The 21,635-nt window shown below is 55.1% G+C and overlaps 1 protein-coding gene across 7 annotated transcripts in view; it reads right to left on the bottom strand.

Moving 5' to 3' along the window:
• Positions 1-21,635, bottom strand: part of ZMIZ1 (zinc finger MIZ-type containing 1) — a 234,548-nt gene that overhangs the window by 73,989 nt on the left and 138,924 nt on the right. The gene's annotated exons all lie outside the window — the stretch shown is intronic.

Here is a 21,635-nt window from a genome sequence, read left to right as displayed (position 1 = left end):
GTGGGCTAGGCACGCTCTTCTCCAGGTGGCCCAGCTCACGTCCCGCCTGCCTGCAGGCCTCCGCACGGGTGACCCCTTCTCGGGAGCCTTCCTCAGCCCCACTGCCCCAAATGGCAGCCCCTCCCCACGCTTCCTCCCACTCTTTCCTGACTTTGCTCTCCCCTCTGCACTTATGACTTGTTTCTCTTGTTAATGCTGTCTCCTCACTAGAAGGCGAAAGTTCTACATCAGCAGCGACTTCTGTCTGCTTTGGACGTCTCGCGTGGACAGGATCTACAGGATGCCGGGCAGATGTGGGATATTGGCTCTGGGAAGGACACAAGAACCAGCTGCCTGAACGAATGAGTGAGGCCAGGAATGAATGAGTGAACAGGAGGAGCTGTGGTGCCCTGCGCCCAATGCCTGCCCCCCACCCCCCGACCCGCTGTCTGGAAGAACACGGGGTGGATTCTCAGTGGAGGCAGTCTGTTCAGACAGGAAGCTCAGGCCGGGTAACAAAGGGGCCACCGGAGGTGGTGGGGAGCTCGCCACCCAGGCCTCTAATGAATCTCTTTCCATTGATTTCTGGAGTCGCCTTTGAAGGGAAGGGACGGCCAAGGCAGCTCGAATGTCCGTGCCTCAGCAGTCCTGGGGTTTTATTGCTTCTCCCAGGACAGAGCTTTGACAGGGGGCTTCCGGACGGCCCCCGGGTTGGACTGACATAAGCTCCCTGCAGTTGGAAAGGCAATTTCCCTTCCTGCTGAAGGTGTCTGTAGGTCTGTCTGTCTGCCTCCCTGCCTGTGCAGCATTTCTCCCCGTCTGGGCCAGGGCAGCCAAATTCCACTCCTGACATTCCCCAGACAAAGGCTCAAGCAGGCCCCGGGAGGATGCCCTCCACGTTGCAGAAGAAGAAATGAAGCTCAGACAGGGAAGGAGTTATGAAAACACACACATTCAGGCCCAAGGCTGGGGGGCCAATGAAGCTGAAAGCAGGCCACCCGGCCCCTACTGACTCCACCATGCCCCCCAGCCTGCGTGGCCTGTTACAGCCAGCCCTTTTCCCCGCAGAGCCTCTACTTGACCATTTGGGATCATCAACTCATTTAGCACTGGAGTAAAGAGCCCCTAGCCTCACTTGGAATGAGGGAACCGGAGCTCAGAGGAGAGGGGCCTGGGCTTCCTGCCACCACAGAGTAAATTAGTGGTAGAGCCAGGACTAGCCCTAAGACTTCTGGCTTGTTCCAGAGCCCCAGGCCATGTCTCCCGATGCTGTGTTCCCACCAAGGGTACTGGCAAGGGCATGTTCTCCCAACTGTAAAGTGCTAGACAGATATGAAGGGCTACTATTCTAAAGGGCTCTTGTCCATCGGCTGCCTCTTTTTATGAGCTGATGGGATATGGAGGTGGAGGGCCTGCCCCACTCTGTCTTCCTCCTCCTCACAGGGAGGTTGGGGGCCAGACTCTGGACCTTTCTGCTCCTTTCCTCATCCACAGAGGGTCCCGCACATCAGGGAGGTAGGTGGGGGCATCCAACCTGGGCTCAGAAGAAGGACAGTCAGGGCTGCCCTGGGGTGGTAGTGAGCACCCTGTCACCCGAGGTGTGTAAGCTGAGGATGCGAAAATGCAGAGGGAATCTCGGAGTAGCAGGCTAGGGCTTCTGTGGCCATTTCTGCTCTGGGGTGCTCTCATAGGTAAGAGGAAAGGATTGGTGCTTGAGAAGCATTTCCAAGCACCCCAGTATGTTCTGGGCAGCAACAGAGCAAATCTTCCAGACCCATTAAAGTTCACCAGGAACCCTTCATCACCTGTGTGCTTCCTTCCCTCCTCCTGACAGTCCTGAGTGAGAGGACACTGTCCCCGCTGCCCACTCCCTTCCAGCCACTTGCTCCCAGCCCACAGCAGCCCAGGGAATCTGGCAGCTTCCTTCACTCCCCCGTGTGGTCCCAGGTGTCCCCCCTCTTCCGAGGGTGGGGGGGTGGTTGGACGTGAGCAGACAGGCCACGGAGGAATGTCTGTCTGGGGAAAATCCAAAGTGGCCGCCAGGGCAGGGCAAGGGTGGGAGGCTTGATGTTGAAATCAGGATCTGCAGAGCTGAGCTTGGCAGGTGGGAACAGCACACCCCTCCACCGGAGGCCAAGGCCCCAGCTGAGAGATGCTGCCTGGGAGAGAGGCTGGGGGCTTGCTGTGTGACCAAGAGCACGTCACTATCTCTTTCTGGGACACAGCTTCCCCACGCAGTGTGGACACCTAGTGCAGATGCTGGGTCTCTTTGCTACTAGGGGCACTGGTCTCCCTAAGTCTGATTGGGAAGGCCCCAAGAAAGACTGTCACAACTGAGCTGACCCCCCCCCCCCCCGCCCGTGCAACTAATAACCTATAAAGGATGGAGCAAGCCAGGCAATGTAGCTATAGTATACACAATCTCTTAAGATGAAGAAGCCCATTCCAAAGTAGTGGGCCTCCTAAGGTCCATTCTTATAAATATATGTGCAGTGTATCTGTAAACATATCTTTTTTGATAGACTGTGAGCTCCATGAGAGCAGGGATTTTGTCTGTTTTGATCACTGCTATATCCCTGGTGGCTCTGTACCTGGCACATAGTAGGTGTTCAACAAATATTTGTTGAATACCTGTTATTTGACCAAGTTATTATCCTATGTCTGTGGGGATTCAGCTCTACTTTATAATTTTCTGTATGCCTTAATTGTTTATAAGGAGTATATATTATTCTTATGATTAGAAAAAAAACACCCCATAAAACCACTTTTATCTTAGAATGAAATGAATCCAAAGTTAAGACTTTTCCCATGGAAAGATGCTGTACAGAGTCGTCAGAAACCAGTAACTCTACAGTGACACTTAAAACAACCCCAAGTCACCAATGGAGCTTCCGAGGCCCAGCTATGGGTGGCCAGAGGCTGGCCACGGGCAAGAGGCATTGCTGGAGTTACCATCTGTCCTTTTCCCTCTACACATGGCACAATTCCACCCCAGCAGTCTCTTTTCTCGACACCCAGAAGAGCATCCACATTGTTTTCTCTGCCTCTGGCCCCTCGGTCTGTGGGCTTTAAGCTGCTAAGGTTTTATAAAAGGTAAATCTGTTACTAGTTACCATGTAACCCCTTGTCTAAAACCTTCTATGGCTCCCCAGTGCTGCCAGGATCAAGTGCAAGCTTGAGCTCCCTAGATTGGCATTCAAAGCCTTGGAAGTCTTATGATGGTCTCTAGGAAGGTCCTTCTGCAACTCAACCTGAGTTGCTCTTGTCTAGATGCCTCCAGCAAGTCCCATAAAGGCATTTATGAACCCTGGCTTGCCCAGCTTTATTGGAGGTAGGCTCACTGCAAAAACCCACATGCCAAACAAAGTGTTGATCAGTGCCTCGGTGCCAGCCTGCAGCTGGGAGAGGATACTGCCATAAACCCAGGAGTGACAGAGAAGCTGAACCCTACCCTCCCACCAATCTGGGGGCCTGTCCAGAGGGATAAGGAGCCAGGACCCCTGATGAATCTGAAAGGTGGGGCAAGCCATGGGCCAATAGCCTGAGTCGGGGTGCCCAAGGGGGGAAAGGAAATCAGCCCAGAGATCTCAGCCCTGGGGATACTATGGTTTGGGGCCAAGCAGCACTTCCTTTCCCCTGACTCAGTTTCCCCATTTGGGATGCAGGCAGTTTTCTGAGATGCATGGTAACAAGGCACAGCCCTGGGAAGCAAGCCAGGTCTTCTGCTGCTCCCCCTCACCAAGGGGAGCCCACGCCTCCCTCGGGCCCCAGACAGACCTGGGAGTGTGGTGTGTAATTGAATTTGGCCTAATTACCTAATTGCGCTGAGGAACAACCAGTACTGACAGAGGCCTCGGGTGTCAGGGGGTGACTGGAAACCAGGAGCCAAGTGGCAGCCTCCGGATTCCTTAGACATTCAAGGAAGCAGTGCTAGACACCAGCACCTTCATATTCCTTAGTCTCTCAGTTGCTTGGAACCCTGGGAGGCAGGTGGCATTGTTCCCATTCTACAGGTGAGGAAATTGAGGCCCAGAAGCATCTTAGGCAGGGACACCAAGTCGGAAAAAGTAGAGAGGAGATTTGAACCCACATTTCTTCTGCACCTGGGGCCTTTGCACATGCTGTTCCCTCTATCTGAAATGCCTTTCTCTGCCCTCTTCTCTGGGCAGATTTTCTCCTTCCTGCTAGGGTCATTTCCTCGAGAAAGCCTCTAAGACGTTCTTTGTAGAACTGATCACAATGACATCATCACTGAAGGGTGTTTGTTCCCAGTCTGTCCTCTCCACCAAGTCTCGAGTTCCCGGAAGGCAGGGACCACATCCGCCTCACTCGCGCTATGTCCAGGCACGTAGGGCCTGGGACGCTGTGGAGCTCACTAAATATTTGCCCAATGAATGGCTGAAAAAACCTCTACATCCCGGTCTTTTCCAGACACAGTGTGTTGGTTCCCTGCCATCACTGGCCTGGGTCTTGGGAGTGGGGGTCTCATCTGCAGGAAATATTGTACCTGGGGCTGTGCCAGGAGGCCCTCGGGGTCACAGGGGAGCTACAGTGATGCTTCAGGGCAGAGACACCCTCCAGACAGAGTGGCCTCCAAGACGGAAGGACAGGACGCCCACTCTGTGAGGCTCTGTAGTGAAGGGACAGGCCTAGGGTCACCCAGCTTGCAAACAGAGCCAGAACTGGAAGCCGGGCCTGCCCGAGTCTGGGACCTGGCCTCACTCTGCACCCCCCACCCCCCAATAGTCCTCAAATGCCAGAGCAAATGAAAAGACTCATTTACAGAGGGACAAGTACTTAAATCTAAAGAAAAACCAGTTGAATTTCAGGTTTCGTGAAACAAGGCAAGAGAGAGAGAGAGAGGTTATTAGACTCTCCACAAAGGCAGCTCTCCTTGGGCTAATTCACAAGGCATCCCTGCTCCAGAGATACATCAGGCCTCCATTCATCCTGGACCCTGGGCTTGTCTAGCGTCCTTTCTCCTTCTGGAAGGCATCTGACCTGGTACCCGAGCATGTAGGTCTGGAGGACTGCCTGAATCTAATTCTAGCCCTGCCACTTTCTAGCTGTGTGGCCTTGAGCAAATAATTAACCTCTCTGAGTCTCCTCAATATTTTTGTAAAGATGAGAGGATGTACATGCAGTGTTTCGCCCAGCGTCTGGAACATGGTAAGGACTCAATAAAAGTTAACTCTTTAATTGACTAGTAGGAGAAAAATGATAGCATTAGAGGTTTAGCATGGTAGTGTTAATAATGGTAGCATTAGCAGTAATAATAGCTGTTGTGGGACTAACGGTACTATTAGCAGTAACAAAAAGAGTATTAGGTGGTAAATATCATCTCATGCCAGCCCCATCCCTGGCACAATGACGGATGCTGGGAAGATTGCTCCCTCTCTCCAAGGCAGTCTCCTCTCCGATAAAAATAGGGGGTTGGGCCAGGTGATCCCAAAAGCTCTCTGCATCTGACATTCACGTCTGAGAGTAATAGTAGCAGCAAAAACAGTATTACTACAGACACCTACTATGTATATTTATTCCTTATTATTATATACCTCATGTTCTCCGAAAGGGCACCGTCTGCCTGCTTCCCCCTTCCCGTCCAACATATAGAATCCTCCTCCCTGACCCAGCCTTCTTCCTCTCACAGCTGATTTTTGGGTGGGAAGGGTGCTATCCACCCACCTGGTTTGCCTGTTACTGGGATGTGGCAGACGGATATCTAGTTTTCACCACACACAGGCGCAGCTCCCCCCGCATCGTCCCACCTAATCCTCAACACCCCAACACAACCAACCGTGGCAGGGAGGTATGGTTAGCTCCATTTCCCGATGCCACAGTTGAGGCTCAGAGAGGTTGTGCCAGTTACCTAAAGTGACACAGCTTGAAAGCAGGGGATGTAGGATGCAAGCCCAGGGGGGCCTGCCTGCACATTGGATACTTACCAAATGGGTGCTTTCTTTGCCTCACAGGTCCCGCCCTCCCACCCTCAGCCCCATTCAGGTGCTCCTCAGGACCCTTCCCTGCTGACATGGCCTGAGGTCTCTTTCTGTATTCAGTGAACGTGACCCAGTCCCACAAACTCTGCCGACTGACCCTTCCTACTCCCATGAGTCATGGGTCCATCCGTCCTGGTCTTGGTCCCCAGTGATTTAAGTCCCATGCCTCCACTGGCCACCCGAGAGCCAGCCCTCCATCACAGCTGGACTAGTCAGCACTGGGTCTAAAATAAGGGTGGTCTCAACACTAAAAACCTCAGGAGATTTCTCATAGAACTGGAAACCCTGGTGGTTCTGGGTTTGTGCCCAGCATGGCCCCAGGGGGCTCCCTATGCAGTAGCTGCCCCACTGGGGGCGCTGTGCTCTCTGGTCCCCAGATCCACTCTGTATCTTCCACCTGGATGCCCTTGTTCTTTGAATGACTCCTGGCTGTGTGGACATGTGAGTGTGATACCGAGCGAACTTTTCTGCACAAGGAGGGGGCCTGGGACCAGACCCTGAAACCCAGCCTCAGCCAAAACCTCTGAGGAAACAGACCCAATCTGTGGGGTCACCTGCCCACTCTCTGACCTTGCTCTTTAGAGGGGGGCAGTGCCTTTCTCCTCCTCTTTCTTTTTCTTATAGGAGAGAAGAGGAACCAGACCCGGGAGCCCTGTCCCCAAGGGCTGGGCACCCAGATCTGCCCCTGGAGACCGCCAAGGGGCTGGTGCTTCCACAGCAGCTGGGCTCGCAGCCAACCCAAGGGGGCGTCTGGCCGCACCTCCCAGCAGCTAGGTCGGTGGGCTTCCCTGCAGAGCTCAGTAGCCCGCCAGTTCCCCTCTGTCCCTGGGAGGGTGGGTTCCCATTTTCTCCCTTCCAAGCCCCTTAGCACACACGCGGCCCCTTGCCTCCCGGCCTCCCCTCCTGGCAGACGCTTAATTGGGAGGAAGTGAGTCTAAACATCTGGGGCACACATCTGAGAGTGGGGAGGCTGGAGGAAATGGGAATACAGGCAATTATGTCACTTCCTCGAAGCGGCGGAGGGTAGAGGGAAGGTAGGAGGGGGGCAGCCCTGCACAGCAGCCAGTGTTTCTGAGGTCAGGGGCAGGGCTGGGCTGGGGCAGGACCTGGGTGCCGCACATGCGGCCTGGAGCCTGCGGCCTGGATCAAGTGGCTGCCCTGGGCTCCTGGGCAGGGCTTAGCTGCAGCTGGGGGGGGGGGGGGGGGGCGCCCAGTGGCGCATGGAGCTGCAGTCCCAAGGGGAAAGGGGAGACAAAGGAACTGAAGGAGAGAGGGAGCAGGAGGGAGAGGGAGAGAGAGGGGGAGAAGGAGACAGGGGAAGGAGGGAGGGAGGGGAGTAGAAGGAAGGGGAGGGAGAAAGGGAGGGAGAGAGAGGGGAAGAGAGGGAGAAAGAGGGACAGAGAGGCAGAGGACTGTTCCACTCAGCTTAGAGGGAGGCCTCGGGGCATGGGGGAAATGGGAGCCTCCTGGGGCAGCCCGCCACACAAGAGCAGTGACCCCCACAGGGTGCCCCCGAGGAGGCAGAGGTCCCCAGTTCTGATCCCTGCCCAGCCACTTCCCAGCTGTGCTAGGCTGGGCACAACCTCACTTCTCCGAGCCCCAGCTTCCCCATCTGGAAAAGGGGTTAGATCGCTGCCTCAGGGACTGTTTGTCTACATGCAGTGAGTGCAGAGCGCGGGCTATCTGTGAACTGTCCAATCCCACCAGGCTGCCAGCGCCCGCAGCAAGCGGCTGGCCCCAGCGGGTTCCATCTCGCCCCATTTCAACTTCACCCTCTGCTGATGTGGGTCTGTTGGGGTTACTCCACGGTTAATCACAGTGTCTGCATATAATAGGTGCGGTGAATTTAGTTTATCCCTTGCACTGAGTTTCTGTTGTCATAATTATGTGCTTGTTTGAAAGGCAGACTCCTAATTTCACTCCTCCTCCCCACCCCAGTAATTCCTGTTTCCCGCCCAAAGACAATAGTAGCTCTTCATTCCAAACAGGTGAGACTGGGTCCTTTGGAATTCCCTACAGGAGTCCAGCCCCAGGCAGCCCCAACAAGCCAGGAAATGTGTGCAGGAATATAAAGAAGCAACTGTTCGCAGCTCTTCGAGGCAAGTCACCGGTCAGAGTTCCCAAGCTCGGGGGTGTGTTTCCCTCTGCCTGCAGGAAGAGCAAGGGCAGCAGGCCTGGCCAAGGTGTCCATGCGTCCTTCCAGCCACTGCCTGGCCACCATCTTGTCCCCAGTGAGGGGAATTACCAAGTTGCAGGGCTTGCACTGCAAAACACAAACACCTGGTTGCCTGGGCAGCACCTTGCCAGGGGGATGTGATCCAGATGGTCCCTTGAGAGGCAGCTGGGTTGCCATGGAAACAGAATTGCTGCTTCTCTAGCCAGGAGACCCGGATTCTAGATCAGCTGGACCCCAAGCTTGGGAGAAGCGAAGGCATTTGCATAAAGTCACACAGCAAGTAGGGTTCAGAGCCTGCATTGCCATGCAAGACTTAATCTGAATGATTATGGACAGAGCCCTTCTGAGAGGCCAGCTCGTGTTAGGAGAGGGTAGGAGAGGGTAGGAGACGCAGCTAGGGTCACCCATGGCATGGAAGTGATGGAGCTGGGCTGAGCCTAGGTCAGCCTGACCCTGGTGCCCGAGCTTGGACCCTTACACCTCAGGCTGCCCCACTCTGGTTTCCAGATCTTGGCTCTGCATGTCCTGAGACCAGTCCTATCCCAGAAGCTCGCTGGGCCTGACTTGAGGGTGGCTGAAAACGTGCAGGCAAGAGAAATTAGGGACCTGCGGGCCAAGACCCACAGTTTTCCAGGCCTGGCCTCTCCTGACTCTGCTGTGCACGCTGACCTGGGCAGCTGACGCGAGCCAAGAGGGCAGGGTCTGTTGGCCAACATCTTCCTCTCTGACCCCGCTTGCCAGAGGGGCCCTGGAGACCAGCTCGGGCGTCACTCAAGGTGAGCCTGATCCCAGAGAGAGAGAAGGCACGACCAGGGAGGCATAGAGGGAGCAAATGCCTGGAGTTGGGGCTGGCTCTGGTCCACACCCTTCCTCCCTCCTTCTCTCGCTTCTTTCCTCCTTCTCTTCAGTCCCAACCAATCAAACATCCATCTACTCAGAGCCATCTATCCCAGCATCCCTTGCTTTGTTACAAAGGATTTGGGTTACTTTGGGCAGGTGACTAAATCTCTGTGCATCAGTTTTCCAATCTATAAAATGGGTTGTTTCCTTGTGAGGATCAGTGCTGACATCCATAAAATAGCCAGCACAGTGTGCGGCATGAAGCAGGAGCTTAATAAACAGTACTTGAAGTGTTACTTTCTCTCTCGAGAGAATATTGGGAAGCATTGCTGGGACGAAAGAGGCCCTCAAACTTCCCTGGCCCAAGGCACAGACAGGGCTCTGCTGGCCCTGGGTGGCCTCCCTCAGCCAGCTCTCTACCCTCCACTCCTGCAGGAAGCCTGCCTCCCCGCTCTGGGGCTCAGCCTCCTCTTCTTGGGGGGAAGGGAAATGTGTTCTTGGCCCCGTGTGAGCCTCTCCTGGAGCCCCAGGAAGGGGCCATCACCCCACTCACCTCCTACCCTCTCGAAGTGGGGTATGGCTGTCACTTACCTTGGTCCTGTCTACACATATAGGTTCCATATTTTCCACACCCCAAATCATGACACAGGGTCAGGCACAGGCTTTAGTGTAACCTTCAGGTACAAGAGACATCCTAAGACAGTCTGAATAGGACTTACTATACCCCAGGTCCTGTTCTGAGCGTGATACATACGTTCACCCACTTAATGCCCATGATGTAGGCATTATTTTTACCCCCGTTTATCACATGAGGCAACCATGGCACAGAGAAGTTAAGTGACTTTGTCCAAGGTCACACAGCCTGTGGGTGGAAGGCTGGGTGGGATTCCTATCCAGGCAGGTTGCTCCAGAGTCCATACCTTTAACCACTACTCCTCTCTATGACATAGCTGGAAGGTTTCTGGGGAAAAATATTTGAAATTGGGGCCGACCAGGACATTGGGATCCTAACATCTGGCACGTACCGAATGCTTACTATGTACCAGCCTCTCTGCTACTCACCGTCCACAGGACTGTGATTGAGAATAAGCTCAAAGACAGGAGGGTGTTTAACCTACCGACAAAGACAAATCATTGTCAAATACTTAATGCCTCCACCTGCAAGCAATTCAGGTGATCCTGAGTCATGAACGTGTCCTTCCCCAGACTTCATTTCAACCTGTTCATAGTTTGGGGCAGCCTATGGCTTCAGGGTCAGATAATCTGGTTTGAACCACAATTCTGGCTCTTTTTAGCCAAGTGGCCTTGATCAAATGACTCAATCTTCCCCTGCCCCAGTTTCCCCATCTGTAAAACGGGATCATCATGTGGGATAAGTGGGTTCATGGGTGCCACACGCAGTGAGGGCCAGGTACCAAGAAAACGCTGACCACATGCTGGCCAACGTCATGACTGAAGGGAGTTATAAATCAGATTTTTTTTTTTTTTTTTGCCAATCCAGATGCCCTGCCCTGTAAATTGAAAATAGGCGAGGTGGATGGTACCGGAACCAGCACCATTATTAATCCCTGTCTGTCTGTCTGTCTAACCCAAAAGGTATTTACAAGGCTGTGGCTTGCAAAGCTTGCTTCAGAAGTCCCGTCACCACCTCGCCCGCTTTCTGCCAAGCCCCTGCTCCATTTCACTCTCACGCCCGCGGATCCCCCGAAATCCCTCCTCTGTTGGTGGGAATGCTAAGCTCCATCTTAAAACCAAAGCTCTGGCTTCCTTAATCCTCTTACCTGGCTCTTTCCTCTGCAGAATTAATTGCTGCCAATGGCTTTATTAACTTCTTGGGCAGCCATGGCATCCTCAGGGCCCCCCGGGACAGTGGGGATGTTTTGGTAGCATCTCTGTCCCAAACGTGCCTTTGGGCTGGACAGCACTGTGGCTGAAGGGGGACACCCTTGGTGCCTGCAGGACGGTAACTGTGGGCCCGCATCTCCCCAGAGGCTGTGCCCACTCCTCGGGGGACACATGCAGAGAAACAGGGATGGGCTGGCCAGAGCTCTGGTCCCCACTTCTGCTCTAGCTGCGGCTACCTCCCCAACCCTCAGAGCTGCAGTCCCCTCCTCTTTAAATGGGGGATCAGCCGGCCCTGGGGATCTCATGGGGCCGGACAAGGGAGGCTGTGTAAAGGGCTGTGTTTGTGTGTAGGATTACTGTCATTTCTCACCCACAGAATGGGACCATTCATTTATTTCAAATCTCAAGAGCAGGGACTGTGAGTGGTGCATTTATATATGTTTGTAGCCCCTGTGCTTGGCACCGAGTGGGACTGGACAAGACGATAATCATTCCTGGCCTGAAAATGCCGGGTTTAGTACTTTTTTTATTTTGAGAGGGATTCTCACGCCCACGACCTCATCATTCTTCCCATAGCCATGAAGGTAGAGAAAAGGAGTGAAGGCTTTGGCCTATGGAAGAAACTGATTTGGAAGGGTCCTGAGGGAGGGGGCAGCGCCTAGGCCCCCGTGGCCTTGGACAGGACTTTCCTCCTTGACAGGAGCACTCTCAGGTATGGACTAGGGCCTGGGGCCCCTGAGATGCCTCCGGTGGTCACAGGCCGCCATGAGAAAACCACGGCCGCATCAGATCTCTTCCCACGTCTGGGATATTGCTATTTCACGAAGGGGACTCCCAATTTCCTAAACCCCCACCTCTTTTTTAACTGGCAGAGAGCTGGCCCAGGCTCTAGGGATGGGCCAGACACCTGTGGCTCAACCCAGACACAGGGCAGGGTCTCTAGCGTCCTGATTTTGACAGTTTCTAAATGTGGCGAGGGAGACTGGTCTGCCAGTTACTGTAGCATACGAGATATAAAGTTACCTTTTAAAATTTCTATCTTGAAAGTCAAAATCAGCGAGTAATAATATGGAGGATACAGTCATAAAACGAACAGGACTGGAATAGGGCAGAGATGCTGAGGATAGGATGCAAGTGATGTAAATGGGGCCAGTGCCTTGCTCTGGCCCTGTGAGGGCCTTGTCACACACCCTCTGCTTCCGTGTGTGCTCGACTCTGCCGGGCATCGTTGCCAAGGTGAGCGCTGGAGGGTGGACCCACGCCCTGACCCCAAGCAGCCCTCACCAATAATGGATGCCAGCTGCAGGATACACAGCTCCTTGTCCTTGCCTCTCAGGCTGAGGGGCATGCTCTATCGTCTCCCAGAGCTCCCCAGCAGGTGGTCACAGCAAGTACAGTGCTTAACAACACATTTCCATTGAACTCCTTCCCTTCCCTGTCTTTCCCTGCTTCTCAACGGGTATTCTCTGGGATCCTTCTACATAAACCTCTTGTGCCAGCATATTGGTTGGGGGTTGTGTCTGGGGGCACCCAAACTCCGACACGCATCATTTGATTGAGGAGCCTCCGGCAGCCTCACCTTCCCCTTGCACGAGCCTCAGCAATCCCTCCCCTCCCCTCCCCTCGCAGACCCCCGCCCCAATCACACGGCCTGAGCATGTGCAGTCCCAGCTGGGGCTCTGGACTGGGGTTGTGAGGGTCCAGGTAGGAGAAACAGCCCCATCCTGAGAGGGCTCTGTACTGCCTGTCAGGATCCTGGCCCCCAGAGCCCCCCCACCCCACACACGAGCCGATGCCCTCAGCCTTCTGCCCCTTCTCCTTCTGGACAGGCCTGGAAAGCAGATACGCACCAGCTGGGCCTCAGGCAGCTGTGTCCTTGCACACCCCGGCTCTGTGGGGGAGCCAGCGATGAGCTAATCCCGCAGAAGAGAGGGAGACAGGAAGAGTAGCCTCCTGACAAGCACAGGCCTGCCCCCCAGGGCTCCTAGGGAACCAGGAGGGTTGCACTGGGAAAACTGCTGAGCCAGCCTGGAGGCAAGGGCACTCTCGTCTCGCTCCACCCCTGCCAGTGCCAGCCAAACGCCAGAGGAACCAACAATGCCCATGGCTGCTTCTGCTTAAAAACAGAATCTGTGCTCTCCGCAGAAAATGTGGGACATAAAGTGTCATCCCCCCCATTCCAGATAGATCCATTATTTATAAGTTGACATTTTGGTATATTCTTTTCTGTTTTGTTTCCTGTGCACCTGGTTGAGGTCACACTGAACTTACCATTTTTGTTGCCCTTCTAAAAATTCATATTATATCATAAGCATTTCCGTATAGTAATTCTTGGGAGACTGGTTTTTAATGGCTGTGGCGTGGCCATCGAAATACTCAGCTCTCTTTTCCAGGGACCTGTAGCTGTTTCCAAATCTGTCCTCTCCCATTCTCCCGTGGCACTGCCCGGCTCCTCACTGTTCACTCTGGACACCCCAGGGACCATCACAGCTACTCCTCCCCCCAATTCCTTAGCCTGGGAACGCTGTGTCCACAAACCCTGTCACGTGGGCTCCTCCCCACTGTTCTTTTTCTCCAAGAGCAGAGTGAGGCCACCCGATCCCAGGCCTCAGCCCTCAGGGAGCTGGGGGAGGGAAGGGGAGCCAGGGGCTGCTGGCCCAGGACGACCTACCCCACCTGCTCACTCAGGGTCACTTGGACAGGGGATGGCTTCCTATGCTCCAGATCTCACCAGCTGGAGGTCCAAGACCTCTTCCAGCACCACAACTCATGTGGCCTGGGTCTGTTTCTCCCATCAGAGCCTTAGTTTCCTCTTCTATAAAATGGGCATGCTGATAAGAGCCCCAGTGGCCTCTCCCACAGCAGTGAATCAGCAGGAGGTGAGCAAGCCTTGTGAACAGGTTTCATCCATTAAACAGGGCTGACCATGAGTCTGTTCCCAGGGGCCTGGTGATGAAATCCAGAGCCCTTTCCTGAGCGGGACCTGCCCTGGAGTGCAGGAGGAAGGAAGCCAAATCCCTCCCCCACATCCCAGCTCTGCTGAGCTCAGATGTGGGGGCGGGGGCTGGTGTCCAGGAGGAAGTCTGTCCCCCGCCTTGACAAGGCGCCCAGCCTGGCCACCTGGCATTTCAAGGGCAAGGGCCTGCCTGCCCCGCTGTTTCTGGGGAAGCCGGCGAGCGTTAACAAATCCCCTGCAATTTGCACCCACCAATCCCGCCCGCTCACTGGGCGGCCACGAGCCATTTTTCACGCAGAGCTGTGCACAGCTTTGTCTTAGAGAGACTGATCTGGCAGGGTGTCCCTGAATGAGGCCATTTGTCCTCCCGGTGATGGTGACGGGAAGGTGGCTGCGTGCTCTGGGTGGGCAGAGGCAGAGGGGGGCGGGGAGAGGTCCTGGGGAGTCATGAAGGTGGAGCTGGAAACACAGCCTCTAAGAGAGACCTGTGATGTTTCCACCACCAGGGAGGTCTGAGAGCCCCCATTCAGCCAGGTGGGAGCAAGAATTCTTAAAGACAGAGGGAAGCAGTTTACGAGCCTCCTTCTGCTTACGAGTCCTGGGTACAAGTGGTGAAATGACCTGGCTGGCCTCTGATGCCAGTCCCATCCCAACCGTGTGACAGAGGTACGACGCGCCATGGATGGGGTCCCCGAGTTGGGGTCTGTGTCTGAGCCCCAGGGTTGCTATATAAGTTGCTACAAGGAGGTCCCTTGGGATTGAGAGCTCCAAAGGACTGAGCCCCTCCCGAGCCCCTCCCGCACGGACCGCAGGCCACAGACCCAGAGGGACAAGGCAGAGGCCTCATCATATTCCTGAGGCTTCACCTTCCAGACTGGCCGGGGGCCCAGGGCATGTCTCAGTCCCCTTCCCATGAATGTTTCCTCTGGGGGCTGTCAGCACATCAGAGAAATTGGACCAAGCAGGTGTTTGTCAACACAAAGCAAGCAACTTTGCTTGGGGCTCCACTCCAGGACCCTGGGCCAGGCTTCTGTGTTGGGATGCGAGGGTGTGCTTAGAGCAGAGGTCAGAAACACATGTCCACAGGGCCTGGTGGGTTCTCAAATTCAGAAAACGCTTGAGGCATAAGACAATGGCAGAAGCACAGAGCCCATCTGAGGGGTCAGCTACCACCCAGTCAGCCGTGAGTTGTGGGTCCAAGGTTCCCGTCGAAAGGAAGACGGCCATTGGACTTGACAGTGCAGTCTCCCAAAGAGCAAATGTTGGCAACTAATATGCATTTTTAAAAACCACCAAACATCGGAGCTCAGATGTCTGTGGGCCACATTCAGCCCACAGGCTGGTGATTGACAACCGCCCTCCGCTCATCCCTAAGGCTGGCCTCTTCCTTGGAGTGCTCAGGGGCAGCCTCTTCCAGCCCTGATCCATCTCCTGCGTTCTCTGGTCTCTCTCCGAAACCCACTGGTCACCTCTCCCAGGACACTCCTGGGAAGCCTGGCATCTCCCGTGCCTGCTGCTCTCTGCGTGTTTCCCCTCTGCCAACAGCCCTGGGCCTCTCATCTCGCAGACAAGAGCCCAGAGCCCAGAGCCATCACAGACCCCCTCCTGCAGGGAGACAGGAGGGACAAGAGGATGGCCAGCGGGCACCCCAGGCTCTCGTCCGGGCTCGGCCCTGCCTTGCTGTGACCTGGGGCGGGTCCCGCTCCATTCTCTGGGCCCCGGGTTCCCCATCCTTTGGGTTTTGACGCTCCCTATTCTGCTGGGGTCAGCTGAGGGGACACAGAGTCATTCAAACTGGGACAGTAGCCGAGCCATGCAGGGGGCTCTCGGGGACCTCGGGACATGGCGACTGCCTGCTGCTTGGTGCCTACCCGGCCAGGAGGCGTGGGCCCGCTCGGTGCCGAGGAGGCTGACATTTCCGCGCCGCCTGCCAAGTCGCTGAGGGCTGGCACGCGGCAGCGGTGGGGGCAGGGGGACCCGCTGCGGCCTCTGGGGGGGGCGAGGGGAGGCACGAGGCAGGTGACCTTCTGTGCCGAGGCAGAGGAGGGGCGGGGGGGTCCCCCGAGGCCCTGCCCCCGGGGAGGCTCCTGACCGTCGTGCCCGCGTGCGCGTGCTCCCGCGTGCGAGCGCCCAGGCTAAAGGCTGCACCAGAACAAAGAGCTGGGGGCTGGGTAGCTGCGGGGCCCACGTGGAGACGCCTGACTTGGCGGTTTGCTGCAGCGTGCGCTGCGCTCATGCTCCGTCTCCGGCTCTCTCTCTCTCACACATGCGCGCACACACCGTGCAGCACTGCCCCCAGGCCCGAGCCCCCGCTCCTGAGCCCGGGCAGGCAGCGCGCACGGCCCAGCCCAGAGCCCCGGCGGCCCTCCTGACAAAGCGCCGCTGCCCGCCGCGTGAGCTCATCCCGCGGGCCCGGGCCGCCCCGGCCTGGCCTCCGGGCGCGGGACACAGAGGGGGGACGGGGAGCCAGAGGGGGCGGGGGGGGGGGCGGGAGGGGCGGGGGGGGGGCGGGGGAGAGCCACACAGATGTGCACGCAGCCCGCCGACACACACACACAGACATGTGTCCCCACAGACAGACACACACACAGACACAGACACAAACACACCGACATGCTCACCACCGCACAGACACATACTCCCCAGACCCAGGTACATACCTCCAACAGACACACACACACACAGACACAGACATGTGTCCCACAGACACACACACACAGACACACACACAGACATGTGTCCCACAGACACACACACACACACAGACATGTGTCCCCACAGACACACACACACACACAGAGACACAAACACACCGACACGCTCACCACCGCAAAGACACGTACTCCCCAGACCCAGGTACATACCTCGAACAGACACACACACACACACACACACACAGACATGTGTCCCACAGACACACACACACACACACAGACATGTGTCTCCACAGACACACACAGAGACACAAACACACCAACACGCTCACCACCGCACAGACACGTACTCCCCAGACCCAGGTACATACCTCCAACAGACACACACACACACACACACACACAGACATGTGTCCCCACAGACACACACACACAGACACAAACACACCAACACGCTCACCACCACACAGACACGTACTCCCTAGACCCAGGTACATACCTCCAACAGACACACACACACACACACACAGACATGTGTCCCACAGACACACACACACACAGACACAGACACAAACACACCGACACGCTCACCACCGCACACAGACACGTACTCCCCAGACCCAGGTACATACCTCCAACAGACACACACACACACACACAGACATGTGTCCCACAGACACACACACACACACACACACAGACATGTGTCCCCACAGACACACACACACAGACACAGAGACACAAACACACTGACACGCTCACCACTGCACAGACACGTACTCCCCAGACCCAGATACATACCTCCGACACACACACACACACACACACAGACATGTGTCCCCCCCCACAGACATGTGTCCCACAGACACACACACACAGACATGTGTCCCACAGACACACACACACACACACAGACATGTGTCCCCACAGACACACACACAGACACAAACACACCGACACGCTCACCACCACACACAGACACGTACTCCCCAGACCCAGATACATACCTCTGACACACACACACACACACACACAGACATGTGTCCCACAGACACACACACACACACAGACATGTGTCCCCACAGACACACAGACACAAACACACCGACAAGCTCACCACTGCACACAGACACGTACTCCCCAGACCCAGATACATACCTCTGACACACACACACACAGACATGTGTCCCCCCCCCCACAATCACCACCACAGACACAGAAAGACAAATGCACCTACACGCTCACCACCGCACACAGGTATGTACCCCAGCCCCAGATACATATCTCCAACAGACACACACACACATAGACATGTGTCCCTATAGACCCACAGACACACACATGCACACTCACCACACACACACGCTTACCACCACGCACAGATACATGCCCCCAGGCACTGATATGTAACCCCAACAGAAACACACACACACACGCTCACCACCAGACACATATCCCCAACAGACACACATGTTCACCACCACACACAGACACATACGCACACAGACATGTAGCCCCTACAGACACACAAGCACACAGGTATGCTCACTACCACACACACACACATATATACACAGACACGTACGCCCCCCCGACACAGATGCACACACAGACATACACGCACATCACACAGGGAGAAAGTCTGAGGGGCAGCAGCGAAGGGAAGGACAGACAGAGACAGACGTAGGACATCAGAACGCTCAGAGAGAAAGGGGACGGAGAGATTAGGAGGGTGAAAACTGCACAAGCCAGTCAGACACAATGGGAGCCCGGGGAGAGACGGAGAGGAGGGCAAGAGGTAGCGTGGGCTGGCTGCAGGAGCTCTATGGACAGAGCAGGTTCTAGAACTGCAGAGGCCTGGCCTGAAGAGGCTGGGGCAGGCCTGGCTGTGGCCAGCGTGGCCATCGCACACACACCTGAGGCCACAGGGACGCTCAGAGCTGCACCCAGAGGTGGGGTTACCACAGGTCGTGCACCACCCACAGGGCCTCAGGGAAATGGAGCAGTGGGAGACAACCTTGCTGGAGCAGGAAAAGCCTTAGAGAGGAACTGTGTGTGTGTGTGTATGTGTGTGTGTAGGGGGTGGGGAGCAGGGGGAAGGCAGAGCAGAGCAGAGGAGGAGGGCTGGAGAGTACTATTTCCTTGGCACCACTGGGCCTCAGGTATTGGCGGGTCCCCTCGCTTCCACGATTAGGGAATCTCACTGATCCTCACAGGCAGCCTGTGAGGGAGGCATATAGGCCCTCTTTATAGATGAGGCCACGGCTCTGGGAGGCGGGCAACGTGGCGGAGACGGGAGGCCGTGTTGGAGCTGCCTCTGGAACCCGGGGTCGCTGCTCAGCTCCCTGCGGCCTCCACCCCTCGCATGGGCAGCCTGGCAGACCCTCTATGCTGACAATGGAAGCAGCAGCGGAAGCCTTCGCCCTCAGGCTGGTGGCCTGCCTTCCCAGAGGAGGGGTCCAGCAGGGGCCCTGCTGGGAACCTGAGCCCTGAGGCCCCGACTTCTCCAGGAGGTGGTTAGTCACGGCTGTTGGTGCCGACAGCGGTTTGACTCCGAAGAAGGGAATTAAAGCAATAGCAAAGCCACAGGCATTGCTGGGCCTCTGGCCTCAGTATTCTCGGCTGCAGAACGGGTATGCTGAGGCCTCACCTCAGGGTCTATCATGTGACTTAACTGACAGATCCAATGCCTGGAAAAGGGCTCGATAAACTGTAAAGAGCTGTGCACAATTGGGAGTGCAAACAGAGGGAAGAACAAAGCCCTCGTTTCAGGAGGAGCGATGCTGGAAGTACCACTTAGCCGAGGGCAGGGCCACCCTAGAGTGACTTGAGTGAAGTAAAGGGCTCTCCCAGGTGGAGGAGTGGCCTCCGAAGTTGAGGTCCAGAGTCAACTGTGATGAAGTGGCCAGAGACTGGGCCTGGAGCCAGGAGGCCATGGGTTGAAGTCCCATTTATGAGCTGTGTGACCACAGGTAAGTCACAAATCTCTCTGAGCTTCAATGTCCTCCCCCATAAATGGAGACAATACCCGGTGTCTCACAGAGTTGAGCATTGCAGCAAAGTATAAGAGAGCACCTGGCACATACCAGCAGGGGCCCGAGAGACCCCCGAGGAAGGGCTACACAGGGACCTGAGTCTTTCCTCCACAACAAGGGAGCAGCTGGGTCTTCTGGGACAACCCACTCTCCTGTTTTCCTCCTCCCCGCCTACCCCCCACCGGCAACACTTTCCCTGTCTTGGTGTTGCCTCTTACATAGCGTTTGGAGTCATCCCTTTCTCTCCACTCTATTCCACAGGAAGCGGAACCTTCCTGGTCCAGCCACCACCATCCTGATGTCCCCAGCAATCTGCCAACCCGCTCCCTGCATCTACACTGCCCCCTCCCCCCTGTGCAATCTGTTCTTCCTTTGGAGCCAGAGCTATCTGTGCCAAAGGAGAATTTAGCCATGTCCTTATCATCCTCAGTACAAAAACCACAACCCTCAAGACAGGCCCCATGTGTCTTTCTAACTGCTGTTGACTCCTGCCTCCGGGCTCTGGAACTACGGCCCTTGGTTTGGTTCTGCCACAAAGCCACGCTTCCTTCTACCTCAGGACCTTCGTTCAGGCTGCTCTCTTTACTTGGGAAGAAGCTCTTCCTTTTTTTCTTTACCTATGCAACCCTTCTCAATCTCTGGGCCTCAGGGAAGCCTTCCCCCACCCCCGGGTGGTCTCATAGCATCCCTGACTTTACCTTCATGGAACTTACCACAGCTTGAATTTACACACACCCACGCACACATGCACACCCACATATACCTATGATTATTTGATGTCTTTCTTTTCTTCTAGACCGGGGTTGGGGAAACCAGAGCCAATCACCTGATTTCATAAGTGAGGTTTTATTGGAGTGAGCCATACTCATTTGTTTACATACTGTCTATGTTGCTTTTGGATAGCCTGCAAAGCCTAAACTATTTACTCTCTGGCTCTTCATGGACGTTTGCTGACCGCTTGCTCTAGACTCTACGTTTCCCGAGGTGGGACCACGTTGGTCGCATCCTTCATCAGAACCCAGACCTGGCCAGGTGCCCGCATGGACCAGGCGCTCAACAGAGATACAGAGATGTTTCTTGGATAAGTAGCAATTTTTACCTTGTCAAAATTGTATCGACTTAAGTTATTATTAAAACTGCAGATTCCATTAGGAATAGACACCACTTATGAGATTCCCAGACCATTTTCTGGCCAGCAGCTCAATACGAGAGTGCCATCCCAACGTGGGCTGGCACGGCAAGGAGCTCAGAGCTAGCTGCCGCTGCCCACACCTTCTGCAAAGCACCCACAGTCCGCGTGCACGGTCTGCAAACACACACAGGGAGGAGCACGAACCCGCGCTCGAGAGATTGTAGGTTGAGCGGGTTTATGGAAATACACCGTGAGATGTCTCTTAAACATTTTCATGAAGGCTGTTTCTAGATCTACTCCAAAGAACTGATTGACGGATTCAGAGAAAACGTCTGTTTTATTGTTATACAAAGGCAATAATTGATTTTCTTTTCTTTTTCAATGAATTACTCGAACATAAAAATATGTTAACAACCTCTAGACACTGCGCTTGGCACTGCACATATATCTAGGACGGACAATGACCCCTGCAGGGTAAGTCTCATTGTCATTCCTGCCTTCCCAGGGGGATAAACTGAAGCTCCGAGGCCACACGCTCAGCAAGTGATAGGGCCTGCCTGTCCCAGGTCTGTCGGAGTGAGAGCTTACACCGTGCCCCCAGCTTATGCAAGGTAATGGGGATGATGGGAAATGTAAAACTGCATCTTTGGTGTGCTTAAAGCCCTCATGCACAGAATGCTGCCGGCCCCATCTGTGGCCTCGGTTGAACCCAGGGGCAGGAGGTCCCATGCAATGACAAAGTGGCGATGGAGAATATTATGCAGAGAATACGATGCTTTTAGAACCCTGCATGTACCAATTTGCATTTATTTTGTGTTTTATTTTAAATGCAGATGTTTTGAATGAACACAGGGTTAGGAATGTCCACTCTGGCGTATGGGCCTGGGCTCAAACCCCAGCTCTGCCACTTTCCAGCAGTGTGGCCGAGAAACCTCTTCAGCTTCTCTGAGCCTCAGTTCCCTCATCTGCCAAATAGGGATGATCGCAGGGCTAATGCCAAGGGGTCATTATGGAGATGA

The sequence above is a fragment of the Mirounga angustirostris genome, unplaced genomic scaffold, assembly GCF_029215605.1.
Source record: "Mirounga angustirostris isolate CCGP_5_RB_7025 unplaced genomic scaffold, mMirAng1.0.hap1 SCAF_6, whole genome shotgun sequence".
Classification (NCBI taxonomy): Eukaryota; Metazoa; Chordata; class Mammalia; order Carnivora; family Phocidae; genus Mirounga; species Mirounga angustirostris.
The sequence above is the reverse complement of the archived record's forward strand: the minus strand, read 5'-3'. Positions and strand labels throughout refer to the sequence as shown.